Source organism: Silene latifolia, chromosome 6 (assembly GCF_048544455.1).
Source record: "Silene latifolia isolate original U9 population chromosome 6, ASM4854445v1, whole genome shotgun sequence".
NCBI classification, from domain to species: Eukaryota; Viridiplantae; Streptophyta; class Magnoliopsida; order Caryophyllales; family Caryophyllaceae; genus Silene; species Silene latifolia.
Window position 1 is genome coordinate 37,417,245 of NC_133531.1, and position 16,508 is coordinate 37,433,752.

General features: G+C 40.8%; 1 non-coding gene across 1 annotated transcript; it reads right to left on the reverse strand.

Annotated features, from left to right (window-relative positions):
• Positions 1-614: 614 nt before the first annotated feature.
• Positions 615-721, reverse strand: LOC141589180 (small nucleolar RNA R71). Its single transcript, XR_012520130.1, has one exon. It is a non-coding gene; the product is annotated as a small nucleolar RNA R71 (small nucleolar RNA).
• Between the last annotated feature and the right edge of the window lie 15,787 nt (positions 722-16,508).

A 16,508-nucleotide genomic window follows, 5' to 3' on the forward strand; every position in this document is an offset into this window, starting at 1 on the left:
TGTTCTAATTATTTTTGAGTTGTTTGATATTTTGCATGTCTAGAAGATCACAAGGTAACTTGTTACCCTTTGATCACGAAATTGAAAGGACTTTGACAAACAATAGAAGACTTGCTAGGAGAACTTTGAGAGGTATTGGTGAGGTTGTAGATATCCAACCAAACACTATTGAGTTCATCAACCCTTTTGCAAGAGAAGGTGAGGAGAACCCAACACAAAATCCAACACAAAATCAACCCACAATGCCTAAATTTTCATCACATTCCGTACCCACCGAGGAGAACCTACCCAATGGTACTCCCACACCACAACATCTAACCGGAAATTTTATTGCCAAATCCGCATTTATCCAATTAGTCGAAAGAAGCCAATTTGGGGGGATGCCTAGTGAAGACCCTCACTCTCACATGGAGACTTTTTGTGACTATTGTGATGCGATTTCTCAAACCGGTGTAACTCAAGACCAAATTCGATGGGTCTTATTTCCTTTTTCTCTAATTGGCACCGCGAAACAATGGTTGAAAGGCCTTGTTAAGGCTACTCTCGGAATTGATTCTTGGAAGAAGTTGGCTCTAGCTTTCTACAAAAAGTTCTATCCACCGGAAAAGACTAACATGCTAAGAGCTCAAATTACGGGCTTTAAGCAATGAGATGAAGAATCTTTGTATGAAGCTTGGGAGCGATTCAAAGGAATTTGCCGCTCATGTCCTCACCATGGACTTAGCGAGTGGTTCTTGGTACAACAATTTTGGAACGGTCTTTATGAAGCCTCAAGAAACATTCTCAACATGGGATCAAATGGATTGTTCACCGAAGTTGACGACAATCAAACTTGGAACAATATTGAGGAAATGGCGGTCCATAACTCACAATATAGTAGACCTCGCAAGGCTACTAGAGGAGGAAAGCATGAAGTGGACTCTATTACTCAATTGGGTGCTCAACTTAGTGCTCACATTGATACCATCAACTTGAAGTTTGAAAAAGCTATGGCTAGACTTGAAGAAGCCTCAAAATCTCCAAAGCATCATGTTAATGCCATGACGGCATCTTCATCAATCCCAAGTGGGATATGTGAGAATTGTGGAATTTTGGGACATGACCAAAGTGAATGTAGGGGAACAAATGAACAAGTGAATGCTTTTCAAGCATACAAGAGTGGTACCCCTTACTCCAATTATTACAATGAAAACACCAAATTCCACCCAAATCTCTCATACAAAAGCCAAAATGTTCAAAACCCTCAACCAACATACACCCCACCTCCCATGAGAAACCAAAATCAAAGACCCTTTTACAACCAAAACCAAGGTTACCAAAATCAAACTCCATACAATCAACAAAATGACTAAGGTTTTGATGTTCAAAAAGCGGTCCTCCAAATGCAAAAGAATCAACAAGAGTTTTTCACTCAAATGCAAAAAGATAGTCAAGCAAAGGAAATCACCATCAACAACATCCTAGCTCACACCAAAATGTTGGAAACCCAATTGACTCAACTAGCATCTTCAAGCTCACAAAGACAAAAGGGGCAATTACCACCTCAAAGTAATCCCCCAAGACATGAAACGGTTATTGCCATTCACTTGAGGAGTGGTACAAGGTATGAAGCACCGAAGAAGCAAGTTGAGGATGAAGTTGTGGAAGCTAGTGACAAAGAAGAAGTTGTGCAAAACTCCAAGGATGGAGAACCATCAAAAGAAGAACTTTCAAATAAAGATGAAGACAAGGCCAAGGAGAAGGAGCCCATTGTGATTAGACTTCCTTTTCCAAGTCGTCAAGTCAAGCCCAAATTTGATGACCAACTTGGAAAATTTATGGAGATTGTGAAGAATTTGGAAGTCTCGATTCCTTTCACGGAATTAATCAATCACGTGCCAGCCTATGCAAAATACATGAAAGACATCCTTACAAAGAAGAAGGCGATCCAGAAGCTTGAGACTATCGCCTTCACTAAGGTGAGTAGTGCAATCCTTCAAGGGAGTTCACCTCCAAAACTTAAAGATCCGGGAAGCTTCTCAATACCGTGTACCATTGGCGACACCACGATCAACAAAGCCTTATGTGATCTAGGGGCTAGTGTGAGTGTTATGCCGTACTCGGTGAGTAAAAGGTTAGGGATGGGAGAGCTTAAATGCACCAATATCACACTCCAAATGGCCGATAGATCAACGAAGACACCATTAGGGATATGGGAAGATGTTCCCGTAAGAGTTGGGAAATTTTTCATCCCGGTGGACTTTGTCATTGTTGACATGGAAGAAGACTCCAACATTCCAATCATTCTAGGAAGACCTTTCTTACACACCGTGGGTGCGGTGATTGATGTGAAGCATGGAGAGCTCACTCTAGAAGTGGGAGATGAGAGCATAAATTTCAATCTTGACAAGACCATGAGAGCTCCCCGTTTGCATGAACCATGTTTTATGGTTGATCATTATACCCGGAAGGATGATAGGAAGAAGTCGGAATTCTAATGGAAGAAGAAAGTTGATGATGCTCCATTCAAAGAGCAAGTGAATTGTAACAAGGAGAGCTTGAAAAGCTCACCAAAGTCAAGCAATGAAGAGGATGGCCTCATTGGCCAAGACAAGAAAGTGGGAGAGTTGTCTCTATCAACTCAAGAGATCTTTAGTGACCAAGTAGATGAAGTTTGTGGTCTTTGGGACGATGAGTTTGAAGGGATTTTCAATCCCTATATTGGTAATGCTATCGATCAAGACCAACATGAAGGACAACAAGTGCAAAGATCTATTGAGGATCTTTATCATGACAACGAACAAGCTTTTGACTACTTCTTCAAGGTGTTGAGTAACATCAACAACACCTTGGATATGCCCCCATGACATCTCACTAAGGATGAGAGTTTGGTGGAGTCCTCTCCAAACCACCATTTGTAAATATTTCTAACTCCCTAACTCGCATTTTAATTCTTACATTGCATTTTTTTCATTTTTGGATTTTTATGCTTTGATCAAGATAATTATCATTTTTGAGAGAAGTGAGGGAGGGACTAATGATTTAATTGATGTGTAGTGCTTTAGCTTAGTGTGGGGATAACAATTGCCTAGGCTATTCATGCCTTTGTAGCGCCTCTACAATGAAGAACACGGGATTTGAAGAATGAAAAAATGACACGGGATATGCAAGTGCACGGATGGAACTGAATCCGGGTAGACCAGGTGGAATCCGAGCGTCCTTAAGGGGAATCCGCTCGTCTTTTGGGAATCCGAGCATCTTTGGCAGAATCCGTCCGTCCAAATGAGCTGCAAAGTTTAAAATTTGGGACTGTTAGAGTATCCGAGCGTCCCAGCAGAGAAGACGCTCGTCTGAAAGAATCCGCTCGTCTTTGCAAGAAGACGCCCGTCTTTTTGCCAGTGCAAAATAAGAAAACTCGATGTAGTAGAATCCGCCCGTCTTTAAAGGAATCCGCTCGTCCTGCAACTGAAGAATCCGAGCGTCCCAGCTGAAAGACGCTCGTCTTTAGGCGAGAATTCCTGAACCCAGATTGAGCAGAATCCGAGCGTCCCGAAGGGAATCCGCTCGTCTTCCCCCTATAGTTCAAAAATTTCGGGTGTTTTTAAATACCCCTCCCACATTCATTCATTCATTCATACATTCAAAACACTACCAAAAACCCCAAAACCCTCATCCTCTCCATCACCAAAACAAGATCTCCTTAACCAAATTCAACAAAATCAAATCCAAACTTCCTTACAACAACAATTAATCACTCCTTTCCAACAATAATCAATCCAAGCACCAAAATCTTCAACCTTTGAGTCAATTTTTGAAATACAAAGGCAAAGCCTTTCATCTTAAAATCGATTTGGGTACAATTAAAAATTGAAGATTTTCAATCTTTTCTTGGTATAATCATCAATGGCAAGAACAAAAGGATCAACAAAGGCACTTAAGGCAAAGGCACTCTCAACAAGGCAACAATGCCTTCAAGCAAAGAAAGCTTCAATGGCTATGGTGGTTGCTAGTGCAAACTTGGAAGTTCAACAACAACAAAATCCTCCCTTAGAAGCAACAACAACAACAACTCCGGAAATTGCTCAATTATCAAACTATCCGGAGGTAATTTTCATTTCTAACTCCCATAGGGATACATTTGCCAAGTATGCTAAGAAATCCATTCTACCCACCAAATTCATATGTGAAGATGCCTTGAACAAATTGGGTGTCCTTGAACAAACAAAAGCCTTCTTTGAAGCCATGGGGTTGGGAAAATTGTTCACTACAAGAGAATTGACATACCCCTCCCTTACCTTGGAATTCTTAAGTTCATTGAAAGTGACTAAGGTAGAGACTAGAGAATACATCGAGTTCCGCCTTGCCAATGTGAATAGGCGCATCACCTTTGATGTTTTGAGTAAAGCATTAGGTCTTAGTAATACACCTCGTTATTATAAGAAGCCCGAAAAATATGACCCCGCTCCTCTTTGGGAGGCGATTTCCGGGAAGAAATTTGAGAACTTTCATGCTTGTCGCGCTCTATTAGTCCACCATCCAGGCATTAGAGTGTGGCACAAGGTCATCGGGAATACTATCATTGCAAGAAAAGACACTAACCACTTTACCAAGCTCGATTGTGTTCTACTTGAGTCGGCCTTAAATATTGGAAGGGAATTCACCAAGCCTTACAATGCTCTAAAGCTCTTGGTGGAAAGATGGCTCAATGTTGATTGTGGAAAGGAAGGCACCGCTTTTATTGTAAATGGAGGTCTAGTTACTCTTTTGGCCAAGTACTTTGATCCGAATTTCAACAAGGATAGCAAGTATGCGGCGAAAAAAGGGGATCATCTCATTGACATGGATGCCATGATTAACAATTACAAGTGGGTCAAGCATAATCCTCTTGACACCAAATATGGGTGGCTCACCAATGATTCTAGATCTTTTACTTTGCCTTCCAAGATATGCCGTTTAAGTGTCCATCGAACAAACTACCTTCTTCCACTCTCAAAGGAAGCCGAATACATCATCCGTCAACAAAGGGGTGAAATTGAAATGCCCTCCTCCTCCATTGTCACACCACCCTATCCATTCAAATATCAAGAGTTCAAACCCGAAGGTGTTGAAGTGGGCAATGACTACATGACTCTACTTATGCAAGAGATGCACAAACAAGCTTATAAGGATCGGGAAGATGCATACTTAGCCCAATATCCACCCCTCCTTCACTTAGCTAGGCAAGGACTACTTGATCCTTCATGTCCTTTGCCTAGTTGGGCGGATAGGGAAGTTTTCTTTCCAAGTGCATCTAGGGGTGAGAGACCGGGTGACGATGAGGTTGTCGGTGATGAGGTTGTTGATGATGAGGGCATTGTTGAAGAGGTAAATTAAGAAGAAGAGGATGATGAAGGAAGTGATGAAGGAAGTGAGCAAGGAAGTGAAGAGGGGCGTGGAGATGAGTCCACTTCTATTGAGGAAGATGATGACAATGATGATATGGTGGAAGACTAGCAAGCTTTGGAGGCTCCTACCCTCTTGAGGTTTGTCTACATCTTTCTTTGTTTTATTTATTTTATCTTGATCATTGTTGGAGAGTCCTAGCAACATAGAGGACTAACACCTCATCCCCATTGAGATGTTCTTTTATTGTTCCCATTTTGAAAATCCAAAATGACAATTTAGTTTCATGCATTGCATCTTGTGTGCATGAACTACCCCCAAATTTAAGACATTAGAAATAATGTCTATTTCGGTTTGGGGAAGTACATGCATACGCAACGGGAGGTAATCTAAATTACGCTCTCCGTCATAAACAAAAACCCATGCATCATGTAGTGTATAGTATAGCTTGCATTTAGTATAGAATTCATGCATCATACTTGCATATTTTTCCATCATTTTGGCCATTGAGGACAATGCCCATATTAGTGTGGGGATGGGGAATTCTAACTTAACTTTTATTCAAAAAATCCAAAAAAATCAAAAATTTCGAAAATCCAAAAAAAATTAAAAAATTGAAAAACCAAAAACAAGTTCATTTTCTTTGTAGTGTATTCGTGTATATATTGTTGTATATATTGTATTTGTTCTATCCTTGTTCACATTGATCGATTACGCCACATCCGAGACATGAGGATATTGAAGACCGCATGGTATGATCTTTCCAATCTCCTTTTTCCTCTTTATGTTAATGACTATGTGGCTTTATTTTGATTGATGCGGTATAACAACGTGAATTTAGGACTTGCATTTAGTTTATATGTCATACTAGTTGGTAGAATCATATGCATTAGGATGTATATATGTTAGTTGCATCATGACATGTAGTTGCATGTTAGAAAATTTTGCGAAACCGTCTACTTGGGAAGCTTGACAAGTGTATATAGGCCCTAGTAGATGCTTTTTCTTCTTAAGACTTTGCTTGTTAGAATACTTGTAAAACAACCTAGGATGTGTCATGCTAGTATCCTTTGACCCATGGATTAAGGCCTAGTCAAGAGTACCTTGTGGTGTGATAACTCATTGGCTACCGTTTATTCCAAGGTGACCCTTGAAACCATGCATCCATCATCCATGTTCTACCACATTTTTGTCACAAAAGGGAATTGGCACAAAAAGAAATTGATTTGAGTTCAATGAAATGAAAAGTGAAAGAAAGTTTGCAAAAATGCATCAAATGAGAAAGGGAGCAAAAATAGAACTCCTAAAGCTTCAAATATAAGCCACCCTCACTACATATGGGGTGACTTTGAAAATGTTCAAAAGAAAATGCAAAGAAAAGTTGAAAAGTTGTCAAGTGTTGGAATGCCAAAAATAAAAAGAAATGGCAAAAGAAAGTGTTCTCAAATGTTATATGCCACAAGAAATTGGGGGGAAAACAACAACAAAAGCAAACTCCCAAAATGAAACTCAAATACTATCGATCCCTTTATCCATCGTATCCAGTTTTGTGCATGCTAGAGAGGGGACGACCCTTCTTCTTGTCTAGGCAAGAGGGGGAATTCCACGATCCTCCAGTGTTTCTAATACCATAGGGAGTCTACTCTTGACAAAAACATTTAACGATTGAGGATAAAGGTGCCCTAGCTTGACACAATTTGGAGGTGATTTATTGGTATCCTTCTAGGCTTAATAGTTTGAAGAAATTGTATCTATGAAGGAGTGTGTACCCTTGAATTGCTTCCCTTGTAGATAATTTCCGCCACTTAGATGAGGAAAGTGGCTAGTCTTTTGTAGATGCATCCATTACTTGATTTTGTGTGCTTTAATGTTTGGATGTGTCGCCATTTTGGCAAGACCCACCTTGTCTTGCAAGAAGGCATCCTACCTCATGGTTGTCTTTTTGTGAGTTGAAGGGGCGGAGTGAGACCCGCTGATTGTCTCATATCGGCTATGCTATTAGGTTAGTTTAAATAACGGTCCTAGTCTTTGTCACCTCTTTACTCGGAACGAGCAAAGGTTCGGTTTGGGGATATTTGACGTGACCATAATTTAAGCACATTTAGTCCCCGAATTAGCCTTGTTCCCATGCTTTTTAGTGCATATTTGGGTCATTTATTGTCTTTAGTCCTTTGTTTTGCATATTCTTTGAGGTTTTGTGTCCTTGGTAGGAAAGGAGTGCAAACCTTGCATTTTTATGGCAAAATGAAGCTAAATTGATTGAACTCAATGACCAAGCATCAAGGATAAGATAAGATTAGAACGCCTTTGTACATACTATAGTAGATGGACAATGATAAGAAAAGATCCTTGCATCCCCGAGGAAATCCTCAAGGATTCTATAAAGAAAAAGGAAGAAAAGAAGAAAGAAAGAAGCTGTAAGAAAATCCGAGCGGATTGTCTACAAGACGCCCGTCCAAGAGGGGAAATCCGAGCGTCTTCCTCCACAGGACACCCGTCCAAAACACCCCCAATCCACCCGTCTTCCCCAGCTGGACGCTTATCCAGAATCACCAGAATCCGCCCGTCCCGTGCCCTGGACGCCCGGATTGTCTGTCAGCCATTTCGTTTTCTACAAGCTTCAAGGAAGGATGCGCATCTTTTTCTAAGACCGACGAAAAGGAGACCGGAGTCTCCCTAGAGACCGGCGATTCCTCAAGGACTTAATCGTCATTTAAGCCCTTAGTTAACCCTAATTTATGTACCTAATCCCCACTATAAATACCCCATTAGTCTAATTAGAAGAGCATGTTCTTCTTAGAAATCTTTAGTGTAGTTAATATCAATCAAATCTCTCTTTAATCTTATAATCAACATTTAATCAAGTTTTAATACAAGTTTCATTTCCTTAATTTCTCTTTTGTTCATCCTTTATTTTGGGTAATTGAAGATTATTTGGGTTATTATTGGGAGATTGACAACCTTCCAATCAAGCATCAAGCACTTCTATTATTCTTTGCTTTATTATTGGAATCATTAGTAGGTATAATTCTCTTAATCCCTTTTTAATTATTGTTAATCATTTTCATTTATTCATCATGTTTTATTTTGTTGGTATGATTGACAACCTTGCTAGCATGTTCAACATGATAATGAGTGAGTAGTTTCCTTAGCTAGGGTTAATGGGTAATTAGGGGAAACCAACATGGGGAATGATTCATGCTTAATCTAATATGTTTTCATAGTTTATTTGCTTGCTTGTTGTGATCTCAACTTATGCACATGTTATGTTTGATGAAATGTGAGCCTATGAATCCTTGCATTTTTTATCCATTACCTATCTTTTCAATGAGACTTGTAAGACATAAACCAACTCGAGTCTTATTAGACCATGCATATAGATGAGTAGGGAAGACTAAGTCGACTTGTAGGTGTTGTACAATCTAATCGATTCGGCTCCAGGACCCAAACTTTCCTAGGATTGTAAGATATAAACCAACTCGATCCATCACAACAATAATTGCTTGCTTATAATTTGAGAATATGTTTGTATGATCAATTCCCATGAATCCCCTATGACCCCATGACACCCTAGTGCCTTTTATCAATTGTTTACACCCCTTTTTAATCATCTTGCTTGTTTACTTCCATTGCTATTTAGTTTAGTGATCTTCTACTTCAAACCCCAAATTTTGTGACACCCTTAGACACCACTATTTGCAATAGAAAATCTCATCTCAATTCCCGTCCCTTGGGATCCGATCTTTACTTGCCTCTTTACTAATTGTAGAGTTGTTGGTAGAGTTATAAATTGTGTTTTGGTCTAGGTGCTCCTAACGACAAGTACCGAAAGCTAAACCTCCTAAGAAGACACGACCAATGTAACAAATTTATCCATGTGCTTTAATGCTTACATTTTATATAAACTTTTTGTACCATATTTGCACGCATCTTTATGCATATTTAGTAGTGTTTAGCTACAAATGCCCGAATTGTCTACTTTGGTTTCTCTTGTATTTTTTACAGGTATGAACCGGAAATGAGCATAATAAATCCTAAAACATGTCTCTATGAACACATTTAGGAGATGAGTTGAGTCAGAGCTTGGAAACTACCAATTGTGATGCGCAAAGAAGTAAGATAACTATGTGAGCAAAGGAAGAACTTCAAATTACTAGTGCCTAATTTAAAGAGCCATATCTCGATTTCTAAAATTGATTTTGAGGTGATTCCAATTTAAGATGCAATATTGTCCTCTTATCTTTCCAACCCCACTGGAAATTCTCTGTTTGACCAAGTAACAAAGAAATGGCGGCCGTTTGAAGTTCAGTGCGCAAAGCAGGAATTGTGCGCTGGAAACCACTCGCTCAAGTACTATCTTGTTCGATCTAGTCCTTTTTTTACTCGATCGAATGTGCCTTTTTGATAAGTGTTTGGTCGAGTACCTAAAGTCCTCGATCGGGAGGTTTTAACTTGTATTTGTTCGATCGAGTGATATAAAGTTGCTCGATCGAGTGACTAGCATATATACTCGGGATTTTTATTCCGTGTTAGGTTTATTTAATGTTAATAAACACTTCGCTACATAAAGGAAGTCGTCATTAGGTTAATAATCATCTCATACACTCTTAAACACTGTTTTTCTCTCTTAATTGCTGCTACTTTGTTCTTGCCTTTCTCTTTCCCGGATTTTAATTTGTAATTCTCTCTTTACTCTCTTTAATTTGCGATGTTTATTGTTTCTTTATCTTTCGCTCTTGCCTTATTTACTAGTATGTTTAGCTAATTCTGAAGAGACCAAATTTCATTAAGTCAGTGTTGTTGATGCCTTAAGACAAATTAATCTCATTGTTATTTAATTGTGCCTCTTAAGTTTAACCATGTAGCATGAAGCTCCAATTGTCAATTCAAGGTTATCAAGAATATCATCATGAAGATCAAATATAAAGATTGTCATTAGTGCTAAAGTCATGTGTTGTAAGGTGATCGTTAAACACGAATTTACGTTTAGGTGCAAAAACAACAGTTCAGTCAACTGTTAATTAAGGCTCGTCTTTGAAAGAAATATTTCGAAAATATTTGAATCTTTGTTAAAATGCTTTCAAGTATCACAAATGTTTTCTGGAAATATTTTGAAGTCTTTTAAAGAAAAATAAGCTTTTAGTGTCTTGCTAAGGAGTTTGCTTGCACAATAAGACACTTACCATAAAAGGGTTGTTTGCTTTTACATTTATGGAAATGTTTATGATTCCCATAAACACAACCATTTATGCTTGTTTCTTGTTGAAAAACCCAACCCATATTTGTGTGTGTGCAAAATCTGATTTCTTGCAATCTTAGGCACCGATTTCTTGAGGAAGAATACTCGGTTGCTTGGTGAAGAATTCGGTTGGCTTGTGCATGTTGCCCAAGCAAACTACTTACATTATTTTATTCACTTGTGCTTATGAGTGTAAGATATTTTTAATGTGTAAAGTATACTACTTGGACATTATAAATAGCTTGCTTAATTCATTTTTACAAGTGTGCAATAACGAGTTTAAAACTGCAAAAGACTTAAGCTTTCAATCGAGTAAATTAACTTTGCAAAACCGTTTTTCATTTCAAAATCTTTGAATCATTTTGCAAGTTTGTTTATTAATCTTTTGAGTCTTTTATTGAGTTATTGTATTGCACCTAGTCGTTTAATCGTGTTCAAGGATCCCGTGTTTTGTACTTAAACTTTATCTCCTCCGTTCAATTAAGTGAACAACATTGAGATAAGTGGAGTCTTGTAACAACCGGGTAGAACCGAACAAAGTCTTAGGATAGAGTTATCCTTAAGCATGAAGTCTTCGAAGCGGAGTAGCTTTTGAGCATGAAGTCTTTCGGCGGAGTAGCCCAAAGCAAAAGTCTTCTTGCGGAGTAGCTTTAAGCAAGGAGTCTTTTGGAGGAGTAGCCCAAAGCAAAAGTCTTGGAAGCGGAGTAGCTTTTAAGCATTAGCAATCGGAGTAGGTTGGGGAGTTGTTTTATTATTCGAGGTGGTCTTAGTTTGTATGAGTTTACTTCTGAGACGTTTAATAAAATAGCGCTAGATGTAGGTCACGGAGTAGTGACCGAACCAGTTTTAAAAACCTCGTTTGTCGTGTCTATTTCGTTTTATTTCCGCTGCACACTCTACTCACGTTTTTATCTCTGAGAATCAATCGTGGAGTACATCAGTAACTTCGCTTCTTTGAATCGTTGTTGAATACTTCTAACTCTCTCGTTCTAAGTATCGACTTTTACTTTCATCTAAGCATTATTTAAAGTGTTTAAGAGTTTTAAAATAAGCTTTCATTAAGCTTAAATTTTTAAATAGACACCTAATTCACCCCCTCCCCCTCTTAGGTGCTCTTGCCTGTTACTCTTCAATTGGTATCAGAGCCTTGTGCTCTTGATAACTGGTTAACTACCAGTAAGTTGATCCTATAGTCATGGACGGGAAACATACTAAGTACCCTATCTTCAAAGGGGATAACTACTCCTGGTGGAAGCACCGTATGGAACACTACGTCAAAAGTACGGATTATGAGGGTTGGGTCATTATTCAAAAGGGTTCCCTTGCTATAACGGTTACTGACTCTGATGGGAACAGTGCCGTAAAAAGTGAGAAAAATTATGTCGAGGCTGACTATCGCAAAGTCGAGAAAAATTCTAAAGCCACGTCTATTCTTCAATATGTAACACCCCCGCACACCTGAATGCCTTACCAAGGACCATTCTAGTGTATGAAGGTGTCACCATCTCGGTTTCCCGATGAAGTAGATCAAATTAGACAATAAAAGAACATTTATAAAATATTAATGTACCTTATGTAATACGACTCTATACAAACTCTTTATACAAAAGATAAAGACTACAACAACTCATGTTACAGCACTTCTAGACTGGTAGCGTGATGACTCGATCCCTCCAATCCTAGCAGCCACAAGCACAGTACCTGCTAAGCCAACTGCTCACCATCCCCGAATAGATCACCGCAGATACCACAAAACAACACGGGGTCAGTACTGACTAAACCAAATGAGAAAGAAGCAAACAGTGTAACCGGCTGATCATCCTCCATCCCAGTCTCCCGATATTACCTAGTAACCGACTACACACCGAAGTGTGTAGCCCCGCGATTACCCATCGCACGGGTAATCCTCGCCGCCGATGGGTGACCGCAGCCCATCCCACCTAGTCCAGCTCATCAACGAGCGACTAACAATCCCTGTCCTTAATGTGCACATCCCCTCCCGTGGCGGGTTCCACGGAGGGCGAACTAGGGTGTGAAGCCACTCCCGCAAGTGACTCCACCACAATCACAACACACACAACATCACAGCTGTCACAACATCTCCACACCAACACCGCCACAACGAATGCCCAAACACCGATGATCAGCAGATAACAATAGTTATAAAACAATAACAATCTCAATCAACTAACAGTACTGAGTAGGAAACCCTACCTCGTCGCAAACCATGAAAGACATCCATACACAGCCAAGCAAGACTCCCATAAGCATCCTACAACGATAACCACCTCCCATTACATAACTATCCTCAATAAACTACCCAAAAGAGACACAAGGCAGAGACTTATCTAACAACGCGCATCGACGGCGACATAGACGACAACCACGCACGCCACCCTTCCTAAATGAATCCCGTCCTTCCCATGGTGGAGGTTTAGGCTATATAGATGGAAGTGTGTAGAGATGGGGTGATAGGAGAGGGAGGTAGGCTAGGGTTAGAGAAAGAGGAACTGTCGAGGAAATGGGAAATGAAATGAATCTCGCGAACTTGCGTTTTATATTAACACGTCAACAGCAGCCATACTCGGTCGAGTACTGGAGTACTCGGCCGAGTAGGCTCTACGTCGAGTATAGGCTATACTCGGCCGAGTAGCCTCTACTAGGTCAAGCAAACCATCCTATAAGGCTCATGTTACAAGCCTGATCCCTCACCCATTCATCCCTACGGTCTGTCTTGGTCAATAGGGTCGGTCAACAGAGTCCTTAAATATCCTGGGTATTACAGTCTTCCCCCCTTAAAAAGAACTTCGTCCCCGAAGTTCAGCCCGCACACACACTGCAAGGGTACGCACTATGACACCATCCACATACATAAAGGCACACGAACTCCGACCATCCTTGTCACTACCACCACATCACATTACTCAAACAACGATCATACTACCACAGTTATTACGCACCAAAATATACAGGGAAATAATCCTTTCATCGACTCACGGCGAAATATGTTCTTATCCTATACCACATGTTTTTCGTATACCATCTTGGTAAAGGCAGCACAATGACCAGTAACCATACACGACCATAAAAATACACGTCCCACACACCCCTATTGAGTTGTTCAACACACGTTCATATCATTTAAAATATTTAAAATATCACATAGATACAACTTCAAAGAAACGTAAATGTAACTTCAATAATATGACACACGAATGCCATACCGAATCCTATCATACATAACATACATGTGATACATAACATACATGTGATTTCAAGTATTACAGGTATAATTTCGTCATTTGTTTCCGCGACATTACTCTTCCCCTCTTAAAGGAACTTCGTCCCCGAAGTTCACTACTAATTACCTCCCGTACCCACAATAAACACATCCCTCCTACTGTGACATTACTCACAACTGTAATTGACTTTAAAACATGTTATAAAACTTAACCTACGACATTACCCAAATGTGATCCATAGCAACAAAAGTGACGGCAATTAAGTATTCTATGTACATCTACAGGTGGTGTCATCAAATGATAGCAGCTTTATTCATTAACTTGTTGTTTTAGTCATATATCGACCACCAGTTTCACTCATCCAGTTGGACTTGTTATAACTGTAACCAAACATTAACACTACAAAAGATTGCACTAAATAACCAACATATATACGTGTAAACTCGTGACATATACAACACTTTCAGGTTATGCGTTAACATTCCCACACCATATAAAGACTCATGCAGCACCTTGAACAGGTTAAGTTCCTTCATGTTGACCATGGCAAAATGACTAACCTTCATAAATCGATATACTATCCAAGCACATACACACCTGTAACATGATCGTAGTCCATTTTTGGACAATCGATTACGCTAAGCGACAATATAAGGCACCCACACACTCCGTCATACAAATATTCACATAACTCCTATAATTCGTAATTATCAAACGTCATGGTCCCTGTAATAGTAATATTTGGCCGAGTATGAATGGCTACTCGGTCGAGTAAGCTCTACTCGGTCGAGTATATTTGTATACTCGGCCGAGTAAGCTCTACTCGGTCGAGTAGTGTCTATACTCGGTCGAGTTATGACAGGCAGAGGGCTTTTGACGCAATTCACATAATGCATTCACAAATTAACCTGCAACCAAACTCTCCACAACGATACCAAACATAACTAAATCCAACACGTCTCTACACGATAAGCTAAAATAAGTAACGGCCTTATGACCGAGTACAGTCATCCAACAGTAAGTAATAAATCCAGGAAATAAACATCCAACGCAAAAGAAATAAATCCAACACAAAAGAACTAATCCAAGCAATATAACAAAAGGATAAAAAACCAGGACCCTCCTCCATGTTATCGTCACCACCTGCACCAGAAGTACCTGCACCTGAGCTACCCGCCCCTGGAAAATCTTCTGCCGCTGAGTAATCTCCCCCTAGCTGACTGCCGTAGTTGGCTCCCCACGGTCCCGCGAGGCAGCCAAACTCAGTCTCCTCCGGTGGTCTCCAGAAACTGGGATCGACACCGAAGCTATGAAAGACTCCTGAGTCCACTCCAGGTCCTCTCCACCAAACCGGCTGTGCTAGCTCTGTCCCTATGCCCTGGTTATGGGCCATCTCATGCATGTTGCAGAGCACCAAAGTAGTGGAGATCCGCTCAGCCAAGTCACTCGGCTGCATCCTGGGGTCATGTACGGTTGAGTAGGGCGAGTACTGGTAAGAGTAGGTGTCGGGGGCTGAGTAGTAAGGCTCGATCACAACCGGGTCTGCTCTAGACTGTATGACCTTACGATGCTCACGAGGTGGGGAGGTGCTGCCTCTTGTCCCTCGAGGCACGGTGGTGATGGCTCAGGTAGGTCGAAGAGAATGGTAGAGTCAATCAGGTACGTCTGAGGCTCAGGTCTAGGAATGGCACAAGGCTCCCACTCAGCTAAATGGTCAACAACAGGGAGACGGGCTGGGTCTAGAAGCACCATCCACATAGATCCCCTCATCCTCCAGGCATAAGACCCGTCATCCATCTTCCTCAACCATCTGTTCTGACGCCAGTACTGAGCGTCCATGGTAGGAACAGTCTCTACATACTCATCCCCCTCAGGAGGTGGGGCCTCAAAGTCTGTTAGGCGCTGAGCTAGGCGGGTCACTATGGCCCCGCAAGCGATATGTCGGGTTTCGGACTAGGCCATGCGCTCAAGACTAGAGCACACTACCCCCGGAGCATTGTAGTAAAATGGCTTCTGACGGTGCAGGTTAAGGTAAGACATAAGCAACATGACCTCGTGAGAATTAAGCTTGCTCACGTAATCTCTTGAGTACAACAAACAGGTCAACATCCTCAAAAACATACGAAGGGAAACATGTTGCACATCAATGATCAGCATGGCACTGGCGCTAGGGGCAGGTCTGCCAGTCAAGTAGGGAAGGTAGAGAGGGGTACCACTGTTCTTGGCTACGTCACTAAGGTATCCCGTCCCTCCTCCTCTAAACCCAAATGGTCTGCAAACTCGTCTAAAGTCAGCTCATGATCCTCATTCATGAGGCGAAAAGAGACAGTCTTCCCCTTCTTGTCATAGACATAGGAACTCAAAAACTCCAAGGTCAAGTGGGGATAAGACTTCTTTCTGGTACAACCCTTCCATTCCCAAAGTATCAAATATCTGAAATATATCCCCCTTAACCCCTAAAGTCTCATGAAAATCAGGATTAATACAGCGGGTGGGTCGGAAAGGACGACGCATAAGGGCCACAAAAGCCTTACGTTGCTTGAAATCAGAGAAAATTACTGATGGATGTGCCTCCACCGGTGGAACTACTGGTGCACTGCTAGACTAACCCGTCTCAAGTTGGACGTAAGGACGGGTTCTCTTGTTGGTTAGTCCTCTGGTTTTTA